Raw genomic sequence first — 12,390 nt, 5'->3', positions numbered from 1 at the left:
ATAAAATACAACATGGCAGGTCCTCTTCATGGAGAGATCTGGGGTCAAAAAGACCCCAAATCCCTCTTCTACCCTTAAAAACAAAAGATAAAAAAAAAGTTTTATCTTTTGCTTTAAGAAAAAAAATCATGTTTACATGGCCCGAGAACCAGAAATGACGCCAATGTCGCTCCGGTCTTCCAAGGGCATAGAAATAAGCGGAGGGCTCAGCAATCAGTACCTTTAGCCCATGAACCACCAGGAAGTGGTGGGAGGGGTTCTAAAAGTGCTTCTAAAAGTGATTTTGCAGTGAATAAATCACTGGGATCACTTTTATCGGTAAGCCGGCCACCTACGGGAAAAAATAAGCTGCAGCCACAGTATTTAATGTCAAAATCATGATGTACATTCCCAATTAGGTGGTTGGCAAGTGGTTCCAGGGTAGCAAATAAAGGAACATTGCAAACATGGTGTAATAGAGGAAGGAGTAAAATACAAATATTGATGAAATTACTATTTTTTAAAATGTAATTTATAGTGGAAAACATTATATATATATATATATATATATATATATATATATATATATATATATATATATATATATATATATATATATATTAACAACTGCTCTCCACAGCTAGATTTTGTTGGTACAGGAAGTTAGGGGAATGTATGTAGGAATCTTTCTCCATTTGGTTTCAGCTGTACAATCTTACTTCTTCTGGCTCTGCATGTTTTCTTACGTTGTCCTTCAAATGTAGACACGGTGATGGCAAAGTCTTATGACTTTCTGTCTTCTCTCTTCCCTGTTTCTTCCTATCTTTTTTTTCCATTCTTGGGATTGTTGTCCATTACTCTAGCATCTAGAACCCTTGCCATGTATTTACAGCTGCCTTCATTTAGGTCATGGCATGAGGTCTGGATTGCATTTGTATTTGAAACTACAGTTTCTCATTGCTATTCCTCAGATCTGTCAGTCCTTAGCTCTTTGATGATCCCCTTGCTATCTCTTAGCCAGGTCTCCCCGTTGCTTAGTCTATGCAATTTCTTCTATTTCTGCTTAGTTTTTTGTCGCTTAACACTCTTTGTTCTCTCTTTGCTCTTCAATTTAGTTGCTTTTTGTTTCCATCTGTGTTGTGCCTTACTTTATCTGTCTGTCTATCTCCTGTTACTAGCAACACCATCCTGAAGTCTTAAGACAGGGGGTATCCATCTACATAATTGGTGGCTCCAGTTAAGACAGGGTGCTTCTTTTGCATAAGTTAGGGCTAAATTTATGCCTAGCAACACAAGCTGTGGTATGGAGTTCCATTTAGGGTTGCCACATCATCCCTTTAATCCAGGACACATATGAATTACAAGGGTTCTGAGACTGATTTAATGAAGATAGTGAACCAAGTGAGTTTAATTACCACCTTAATCAGCCGCAGAATTGTGTAATTAATGTGTGTCCTGGATTAAAGGGGTGATGTGGCAACCCTAGTTCCATTGTTGTCAGAAAAAACACATAGCCACCCACACATCATGTGGATTTCAATTACATATTATGTTGTACAATAAAAAGTACCATATTGTAATTTTCCTTGCCATCAAAATCCAACAGGTTTGCATAATTTTATCAACCTGTGTGTTTTTGTTGATGGAGTAGAACACTACTTTGTAATAGAGTAGCACACTACTTTGTGACCTTTAGGTGTACTTACAGGTCAGGAACTCTGGGTTCATACACTTTGAACTGAATGGTTAGCAAGTAGGAAGACCATTTTCTCCACTTTTATGGTTGATTCTTGGTGTACTGAGAAAGAGTAAACTTGCAGTCTTTTTTAACCTTTCTATTTGCAGCCTTCCCAATCTTGTTTAGCTTTTTATTCTGGGGTTATTAGTGTGATATTAAAAGTGTGTTCATCAACTGGGGTAGGACTGAAGTTGCACAAAACTGTTGGCCAGAGGAGGTAGGAACTAAATAGCCTATCTCTCATTTAGAGGCTTTTGCTACCCACTGGTGACTTATCTTTCAGTCTGACTTTTTATGTTACCAACGATGCATATACTACCTTACATATTTGCATAGCTAGTCTGGTTGAAAAAAGACACAAATCTAGTTAAAAATAAGACACAAAAAGACATCTAGTTCAGCCAATAAAACTGTATAGACAGAAAGTTGAGGTGGGATCGAACTAAGGGGTCAGCCCACATCCCAATGACATAAATAAAGTGGAAAAATATTCCCCCTTAATGGGACTTTAATGGCCCTAGTGATTGAAGTATAAACCACAAAATACAATAGGCAAAATATGGATAGCAAAAGTTATAGAAAAATATATAATTGTATTTAATACATCAAATATAAAAATGTAAACATGAACAAGATAAGTGGTTGAACAACAGGGAGGTCAACATGGCATAGCAATAACTATGTTATACTCATGTGTCCCGGACTGCCGTGATCTTATCAGATCACGGCAGTCCAGGACCCATGAGTATAATATAGTCATTGCTATGCCATGTTGACCTTCGTGTTTTTCAGCCACTTATCTTGTTCATGCTAACATTTTTGAATTTGATGTATTAAATAAAATTATATATTATTCTTTAATTTTTCTATCCATATTTTGCCTATTGTATTTTGTGATTGATTCTTCAATCACTAGGCCCATTAAAGTCCCGTAAAGGGGGAATATTTTTCAACTTAACTAATAGACATGTGCACTCTGAAATATTTTGTTTCAGAATTTCGGTTTCATCCAAAAAATACAGTTATTTAGTTACTCCCGAAATTCGTATTTATTTATTTTGTTTTGTTAAAAATGCATTCATATGAAAATCCAAATTAATTAGGTTGAATCTGTCAATTGAAGGCTTATGGTGTCTGTCGGAGGGCTAAGAAGATTCAACGAAGCAGCTAAACTGTATGACGCCGCAATCATACATTTTAGGTCAAATGCTCCGCCCACAAGCTATAGTACAATTCTAATGTTGTTTGACTAGTAATAATTATAATTCTTCTATAGCCTATGGGCGGAGCATTTAACCGTAAATGTCCACTCGCGGCGATCGTATGTTTTTAGCTGCTTTGTCGAATCTTGTCTCTATAATGTTGAATCTTTTCTCTCTATGTCAAATAATCTTGGACTAATAGAGTTAGGTTAGGCACATTCGACTGCAGGTTCGATAGACACAGATCGTTATTGTCACCATCATGTCAAATCTTCTATCTATCTATATTGAACTGTTGTCACAACAATACGAAAATATAATGGATACGAGAATAAAGCATTTTTTTATTTCGGATCTTTCTGATTTCGGATTCTGTGCACTCATTATCGTTTTGATAAAATGAATGCAAAAATCCCTGAAATCCGGACAAAAATGCATTTGAACAATAGCGAATGCACATGTCTATTAACCAGTAAAACTGGACCTCGTCTCTTGATTCAGTACCAGAAGTATCCAAACTCTGTTACTATTACTAGCAGTCCACTACTGGCCATTACAATTGAACAAAATTATTTTAAGAAAAGTATGGTATAGATAGAATGATTACCATGCTGGTCATCACATGGCAACCTAATTCTATGGTATTAAGACAGAAGGGTACACAAGGGATGACAATACATACAAGTAATTTGAAATGCTATCAACAATCAAGTATAAATAGTTAGTTTTATATGTGCTTGTGAAGAAAACTATACAAATATCCCTGATAAGCCTTTCTATAAAATAACCAATTATGGCTCAGGGGGTTTAGAACACGCACCACACTATATAAGGCCGCCTGCACGGCGGCCCTGTGTAGTGTGTTCCGGTGTTGAGAGACAGAGACAGAGAGACAGTGTCATTTGATTAAAGTTAGATAGACTAGGCAGGACAGTCAGTCAGTTAGCTGCACTTACAGTGTATTGTGTATATATATGCATCCCAGGTGTTGTATATTTTGTATATATAAATAAATATATATATATATATATACACTGTATTCAGTTTAGCTAGATCCTTTCCTGTTATTATCTTCCTACTGACAGGCAGGCTTGTGTTGTTACAGTATTTACAGCTACCTGAAGAAAATTGCTGGTGTTCTTCTGATCCTATTAGTACCACAGTCAGGCAGCTAGACTATTTAGAGTTAGTGTAGTGTGTCCTCCTCACAGTGTCCAGCTAAAGCTACAAGTTAGTGTAGTGTGACCTCTGCACAGTGTTCAGTTAAAGCTACACGTTAGTGTAGTGTGACCTCTGCACAGTGTTCAGCTAAAGCTACAAGTTAGTGTAGTGCGTCCTCTGAACAGTGTTCAGCTAAAGCTACAAGTTAGTGTAGTGCGACCTCTGCACAGTGTTCAGCTAAAGCTACAAGTTAGTGTATTGCGTCCTCTGAACAGTGTTCAGCTAAAGCTACAAGTTAGTGTAGTGCACAGTGTTCAGCTAAAGCTACAAGTTAGTGTAGTGCGTCCTCCTCACAGTGTTCAGCTAAATCTACAAGTTAGTGTAGTGCGACCTCTGCACAGTGTTTAGCTAAAGCTACAAGTTAGTGTAGTGCGTCCTCTGAACAGTGTTCAGCTAAAGCTATAAGTTAGTGTAGTGCGTCCTCTGAACAGTGTTCAGCTAAAGCTACAAGTTAGTATAGTGGGACCTCTGCACAGTGTTCAGCTAAAGCTACAAGTTAGTGTAGTGCGTCCTCCTCACAGTGTTCAGCTAAAGCTACAAGTTAGTGTAGTGCACAGTGTTCAGCTAAAGCTACAAGTTAGTGCAGTGCGTTCTCCTCACAGTGTTCAGCTAAAGCTACAAGTTAGTGTAGTGCACAGTGTTCAGCTAAAGCTACGAGTTAGTGTAGTGCGTCCTCCTCACAGTGTTCAGCTAAAGCTACAATTTAGTGTAGTGCGACCTCTGCACAGTGTTCAGCTAAAGCTACAAGTTAGTGTAGTGCACAGTGTTCAGTAAAGCTACAAGTTAGCGTAGTGCGTCCTCCTCACAGTGTTCAGCAAAAGCTACAAGTTAGTGTAGTGCGTCCTCTGAACAGTGTTCAGCTAAAGCTACTCGTTAGTGTAGTGCACAGTGTTCAGCTAAAGTTACAAGTTAGTGTAGTGCATCCTCCTCACAGTGTTCAGCTAAAGCTACAAGTTAGTGTAATGCATCCTCTGAACAGTGTTCAGCTAAAGCTACAAGTTAGTGTAGTGCGACCTCTGCACAGTGTTCAGCTAAAGCTACCTGTAGAAGGTTGGTGGTGTTTTCCTGATCCTATCACTACCGCAAGCAGCTACATTGTTTACACGTTAGTGTAGTGCGTCCTCTGCACAGTGTTCAGCTAAAGCTATCTGTAAAAGGTTGTTGGTGTTTTCCTGATCCTATCACTACCACAGGCAGCTACATTATTTACACATTAGTCTAGTGCGACCTCTGCACAGTGTTCAGCTAAAGCTACCTGTAGAAGGTTGGTGGTGTTTTCCTGATCCTATCACTACCGCAGGCAGCTACATTATTTTAATGTTAGTGTAGTGCGTCCTCTTCACAGTGTTCAGCTAAAGCTATCTGTAGAAAGTTGGTGGTGTTTTCCTGATCCTAACACTACCGCAGGCAGCTACATTATTTACACGTTAGCGTAGTGCGACCTCTGCACAGTGTTCAGCTAAAGCTATCTGTAGAAGGTTGGTGGTGTTTTCCTGATCCCATCACTAACGCAGGCAGCTACATTATTTACACGTTAGTCTAGTGCGACCTCTGCACAGTGTTCAGCTAAAGCTACCTGTAGAAGGTTGGTGGTGTTTTCCTGACCCTATCATTACCGCAGGCAGCTACATTATTTTAACGTTGGTGTAGTGCGTCCTCTGCACAGTGTTCAGCTAAAGCTACAAGTTAGTGTAGTGCGATCTCTGCACAGTGTTCAGCTAAAGCTATCTGTAGAAGGTTGTTGGTGTTTTCCTGATCCTATCACTACCGCAGGCAGCTACATTATTTACACGTTAGTGGAGTTCGTCCTCTGCACAGTGTTCAGCTAAAGCTACCTGTAGATGGTTGGTGGTTTTTTCGTGATCCTATCAGTACTGCAGGCAGCTACATTATTTTAATGTTAGTGTAGTGCATCCTCTGCACAGTGTTCACCTAAAGCTATCTGTAGAAGGTTGGTGGTGTTTTCCTGATCCTATCACTACCGCAGGCAGCTACATTATTTACACGTTAGTGTAGTGCGACCTCTGCACAGTGTTCAGCTAAAGCTACCTGTAGAAGGTTGGTGGTGTTTTCCTGATCCTGTCACTAATGCAGACAGCTACATTATTTTAACGTTAGTGTAGTGCGTTCTCTGCACAGTGTTCAGCTAAAGCTATCTGTAGAAGGTTGGTGGTGTTTTCCTGATCCTATCACTACCGCAGGCAGCTACATTATTTACACGTTACATGCAGTATCAGAGTATATATATATACAGGGTCAGGGGAGCTTGTTTTTTTTTTTCTCATGCCAGTGGGCCATGATCAGGGATGCATGCACTGTCCTGTCACCGTTTGAGGAGGCCACGAGGATGGTGAGCAGTGACAGTGCATACATCAGTGACACTGTCCACTTTGTCCACCTGTTGGAGCACACGCTGCGTGGAATAATGAGCAGGGCACTTGAGGCAGAACAGAGGCAGGAAGAGGAGGACTTCTTTAGTTCTCAAGGCCCCCTTTATCCAGGTAGTGTTCCTGCATGCCTGCCGATCACACTGGAAGAGGAGGAGGAGGAGTGTGTCAATATGGAGGTTGAGCCTGGCACTCAGCATCAGCAGCAGTCTTTAAGGGATCATTTACAGTCCCAAGAAACACATGGACTTGTACGTGGCTGGGAGGAGGTGGCTGCAGATCATGTCGTCCCTAGTGACCAAGAGGACTCTGGACCGAATGCCTCAGCAAACCTACGCTGCATGACCTCCCTGATCCTGCAAAGCCTGCGGAAGGATCCTCATATTCGTGGTATCAAGGAGAAAGAACAATAGTGGCTGGTAACCCTCCTTGATCCACGTTACAAGGGTAAGGTTGCGGATCTTATCTTGAAAAAGAGGGAGCAGAGGATGAAACGTTTTTGGGAGGCCTTGCAGAAAGGTCTGTGCATTGCGTTCCCAGAGACTGGGAGGTTACATACTCCTGTTTCTGGACAACGTGTTGCTGAGGCTTCGGTCAGTCAAAGTAGGAGTGGTGGAGAAGGTGGCCATCTGACCAATGCGTTAAGACAATTTTTTAGTCCGCAGCCCCAAGGTATGATCGGTTCCAGCAACCATCGCCAGTGTCTGTTTTACTTGGTGCAGGAATACCTAGGGGCAAGATCTGACTTGGACACCTTTCCCACCGAAAATCTTCTGGGTTACAGGGTCTTGAGGATGGATCACTGGCCAGAGCTTGCACAGTATGCAGTTGAGCTACTGGCCTGTCCTGCATCCAGTGTTCTTTCGGAACGCACATTCAGTGCTGCTGGAGGCCTTGTAACCGATCACAGGGTGTGTCTGTCCACCGACTTGGTCACTCAACTGACCTTCATAAAAATGAATCAGTCTTGGATCACCACCAGCTACCAAACACCTGATGCTGATGTAAACGAATACATTTTTTTTTAAATGTCAGATCCCTTCAAAGACTGCCTATGCTGATGCTGAGTGACTATCCTGTTATATTGAGTAATTATCCTCTTCCTCCTCAATGATCATGATGATAGCTTATAAGAACATTTTTGGTTCTGGGCACCGCCAATCCCGCCACCAGTGCCTAAGGCCCAATTTTTCAGTCCCTGTTTAACAGGGGCATGTAATTGCAATTTTTCGTGCAATTCTTTGCAGCAGGGCTAATTCCTGTGCTCCAACTAGACTATCTGTGAGGGTTTGCAGTGTTGTGGCACCAGCACCAGTGCCTAAGGCCCAATTTTTCAGCCCCTGTTTAACAGGGACGTGTAATTACAATTTTTGATGCAATTCTTTGCAGCAGGACTAGTTCCTGCGCTCCAACTAGAGTATCTGTGAGGGTTTGCAGTGTTGTGGCACCAGCACCAGTGCCTAAGGCCCAATTTTTCAGCCCCTGTTTAACAGGGGCGTGTAATTAAAATTTTTGATGCAATTCTTTGAAGCAGGGCTAGTTCCTGTGCTCCAACTAGAGTATCTGTGAGGGGTTGCAGTGTTGTGGCACCAGCACCGGTGCCTAAAGCCCAATTTTTCAGCCCCCGTTTAACAGGGGTGTGTAATTACAATTTTTGATGCAATTCTTTGCAGCAGGGCTAGTTCCTGCGCTCCAACTAGAGTATCTGTGAGGGGTTGCAGTGTTGTGGCACCAGCACCAGTGCCTAAGGCCCAATTTTTCAGCCCCTGTTTAACAGGGGCTTGTACTTACAATTTTTGATGCAAATCTTTGAAGCAGGGCTAGTTCCTGCACTCCAACTAGAGTATCTGTGAGGGGTTGCAGTGTTGTGGCACCAGCACCGGTGCCTAAAGCCCAATTTTTCAGCCCCTGTTTAACAGGGGTGTGTAATTACAATTTTTGATGCAATTATTTGCAATTACAATTTTTGATGCAATTATTTGCAGCAGGGCTAGTTCCTGTGCTCCAACTAGAGTATCTGTGAGGGTTTGCAGTGTTGTGGCACCAGCACCAGTGTCTAAGGCCCAATTTTTCAGCCCCTGTTTAACAGGGGCGTGTAATTACAATTTTTGATGCAATTCTTTGCAGCAGGGCTAGTTCCTGCGCTCCAACTAGAGTATCTGTGAAGGGTTGCAGTGTTGTGGCACCAGCACCAGTGCCTAAGGCCCAATTTTTCAGCCCCTGTTCAACAGGGGCATGTAATTACAATTTTTGATGCAATTCTTTGCAACAGGGCTAGTTCCTGCGCTCCAACTAGAGTATCTGTGAGGGGTTGCAGTGTTGTGGCACCAGCGCCAGTGCCTAAAGCCCAATTTTTCAGCCCCTGTTTAACAGGGGTGTGTAATTACAATTTTTGATGCAATTATTTGCAGCAGGGCTAGTTCCTGTGCTCCAACTAAAGTATCTGTGAGGGGTTGCAGTGTTGTGGCACCAGCACCAGTGCCTAAGGCCCAATTTTTCAGCCCCTGTTTAACAGGGGCGTGTAATTACAATTTTTGATACAATTCTTTGCAGCAGGGCTAGTTCCTGCGCTCCATTTTTCAGCCCCTGTTCAACAGGGACATGTAAATAGAATTCTTGATCTAATATTTCACAGCAGGGCCCGTTTCTGCGCCCACCAAGAGTATCTGTGAGGACTTACAGTGTTGTGGCACCAGCACCACCACCACCACCAAAAGCCCTATTTTTCTGCCCCTGTTCAACAGGGGCATGTAATTACAATTCTTGATCTAATATTTCACAGCAGGGCCCTGTGAGGGCTTACAGTGTTGTAGCAACAACAACACCTAAGGCCTAAATTTCTGTTGAGTATATAGGGCAGGCCCCTACTTTCAAACATCCAACTTACAAACGACTCCTACTTGCAAACGGAAGGAGACAACAGGAAGTGGGATGAAATCTACCCCTAGGAAGGGAAATTCTCTCCTGTAAGAGTTAATATGGGAAAGACGTTTCTCCTTTCCACTGATGCTTTACGTTTCACAAAAAAACCCACATTTTCAAAAAACATTTGTCATTGGGACAAAAAGTGAGGTGAAATCTTCTGAAGAGGAGCACAGACAGCAAAACAAATGTCACTGGGGTGATAACCCTTCCCTAGGTTTTCCAAAAAGCTTGAAATAGATTTTTTGGCTGGAGCTAAACACGTTAAAAATGTACCAGTTCAAAATTACAAACAGATTCTACTTAACAACAAACCTACAGTCCCTGTCTTGTTTGCACCGCCTGTATACTGCTGTTCAGAGTATGTAGGGCCTGGGGGCCCCACACCTTTCCTTTTTTAATTTGGGTGCGGGGTTCCCCTTAATATCCATACAAGACCCAAAGGGCCTGGTAATGGACTGGGTGGTACCCATGCCATTTGTCTCACTGATTTTCATCCATATTGCCAGGACCCGACATTACATTAAAGTGGCAAGCAGTTTTTTTCCTTTAAAAATGACATTTTGTGCAGGGACTGTTCTAAGCACGGGAAACACGCGCCACTTTACAGGCATACTATAGACACCCCCAGGTATGATATTTAACCAGTTGCCGCCCGCCCACCGTCATATGACGGCGGAGCGGTGCAGCTCTTGTTCTGGGCCGCCGCCATATGACGGCGGCTGGTTTACACAGGGCATGCTCGCGATCGCGGGCGCGCAGCCCTGCTCTGTCAGTATCGCCGTGTCCCCGGGACACAGCGCGTCACCGATAGGGGTGAACAGCCATTGGGCATGGCTGTTCACCATGTGATCGGCCACAATTACGTCACGGCCGATCAGGCTATTCCCGCTTTAGACTGCGCGATCGGGAGCGCAGCGCGGTCACGTCGGTGGCGGCGTGTTCCCAGGAACACTGCTCGTCACCGACAAGGGTAAACAGCCAATGGCTGGTGGCTGTTTACCACGTGATCAGCTGTGATCCATTCACAGCCGATCACTAACTGTAAACATAGACCAGTTACTAGCTGTCACCGGCTCTTCTCTCCTCACACACCGTTTCCAGTGTGAGGAGAGAAGAGCCAGGAGCAGTGAGTGACCGATCTATGTGTGTTCTGTAGTGTACTGCACCAACACCACAAAGAGAACCTGTCACATTGCCCCCCCCCAATTACAGCTGTCACCCAACAGTCACCACATCAGTACTTATAAAAGTGCACCTGTCACCTATCAGTGCCCACAAAGTGCACCTGTCACCCATCAGAGCCCACTAAGTGCACCTGTCACCCGTCAGTGCCCACTAAGTGCACCTGTCACCCGTCAGTGCCCACTAAGTGCACCTGTCACCCGTCAGTGCCCACAAACTGCACCTGTCACCGTCAGAGACTGCCGTCAGCGGTGCACCTGTCACCCTTCAGTGACCGCCATCAGTGACCGTCATCAGTGACCCATCCGTGACCCTCATCTGTCACCTATCAGTCCAATAAAGTGCACCAGTCACCATCAGAGACTGCCATCAGTGACTGTCAACCGTTACCTGTCACCTGTCACCCACCAGTGACCGTCACACGTCACCGATCACCTGTCGCCCATCAGTGACCGTCACCTGTCACCGATCACCTGTCACCCATTAGTAACGGTCACCTGTCACCCATCACCTGTCGCCCATCAGTAACCGTAATTTGTCACCTGTCACACAGCCCATCAGAAAAAATGTCCAAAAGATTTTATACAAGTAAGGAGGCGTTCCAGATCCTCTCCATGACTGATGAGAGCAGCGGGGAGCTCTCATCAGATTCAAATGCCAATTCCTGTGAATCTAATTCAGCATTTGAACCAATCGAAAGTAGTGGATCGGCAAACAATTCAGAGGAAGAATGGATCCCTCCTAAAAGAGCACGGCGCTCTGGAAACCAGGCAGCCACCAGCAATATACCCCAGGATCAAATTCCCAGTACTAGCGCTGCTGCCAGCGATAGACCCCAAAACCAAAGGCCCAGTCCTAGAGCTGCCGCCAGTGAAAGGCCACAAGAAATGCCCAGTACTAGCACTTCCGCAGCATCACGCCCAAATGCCAGCACAGGAACTCCAACTACCAGCACTGGAGTGCCACGTCTCCCAAGAGCCAGGGCCGCTACATATCTCCCAGAAGGTCTTGCCAATCCAACATGGCTGCCTTCTGACTCAGGATCAGCAAGAATTCCCCCTTTCACGGCACAGCCAGGTGTGCAGGTCAATACCCAAAATTTTTCTGCAATTGATTGTTTTAATTTATTTTTGCCCAACACTTTGCTGCAACTCATCGTGGACCAGACCAATTTATATGCCCAGCATATTGCCAACAACCCCCAATCTTCTTACGCCCGTCCATTCGAGTGGAAGGATTTGACTCTGGAGGAGCTCAAAATGTTTATGGGCCTCACCATAAATATGGGGCTTACAAAAAAAAATGAAGGACATGCCTATTGGTCCACCCACCCCATTCACCACATGCCCATTTACTCTTCTGTAATGCCCAGGTCCCGATACGAAATGATAATGCGCTTCCTTCATTTTAATGACAACACCCAGTGCCCTCCCCGCAATCATCCAAATTACGATAAATTATATAAACTTCGCCCACTCATTCATTTCTTTTCCCAACGATTTGCAGAACTCTATGTCCCCGATAAGCATATATGTGTAGATGAGTCCCTGGTACCCTTTTCTGGCCGGCTAGGAATAAAACAATACATTCCTAGCAAAAGGGCCAAATACGGAGTGAAATTTTATAAGCTTTGCGAGAGAGCCACGGGATATCTGTATGCGTTCCGCATATACGAAGGAAGAGATTCCCAGCTCCAGGCCCCTGAGTGCCCGGCCTACATGGGCACAACTGGTAAAATTGTATGGGACCTGGCACA

Source organism: Aquarana catesbeiana, linkage group LG01 (assembly GCF_042186555.1).
Source record: "Aquarana catesbeiana isolate 2022-GZ linkage group LG01, ASM4218655v1, whole genome shotgun sequence".
NCBI classification, from domain to species: domain Eukaryota; kingdom Metazoa; phylum Chordata; class Amphibia; order Anura; family Ranidae; genus Aquarana; species Aquarana catesbeiana.
This window is presented reverse-complemented; position numbering follows the sequence as displayed.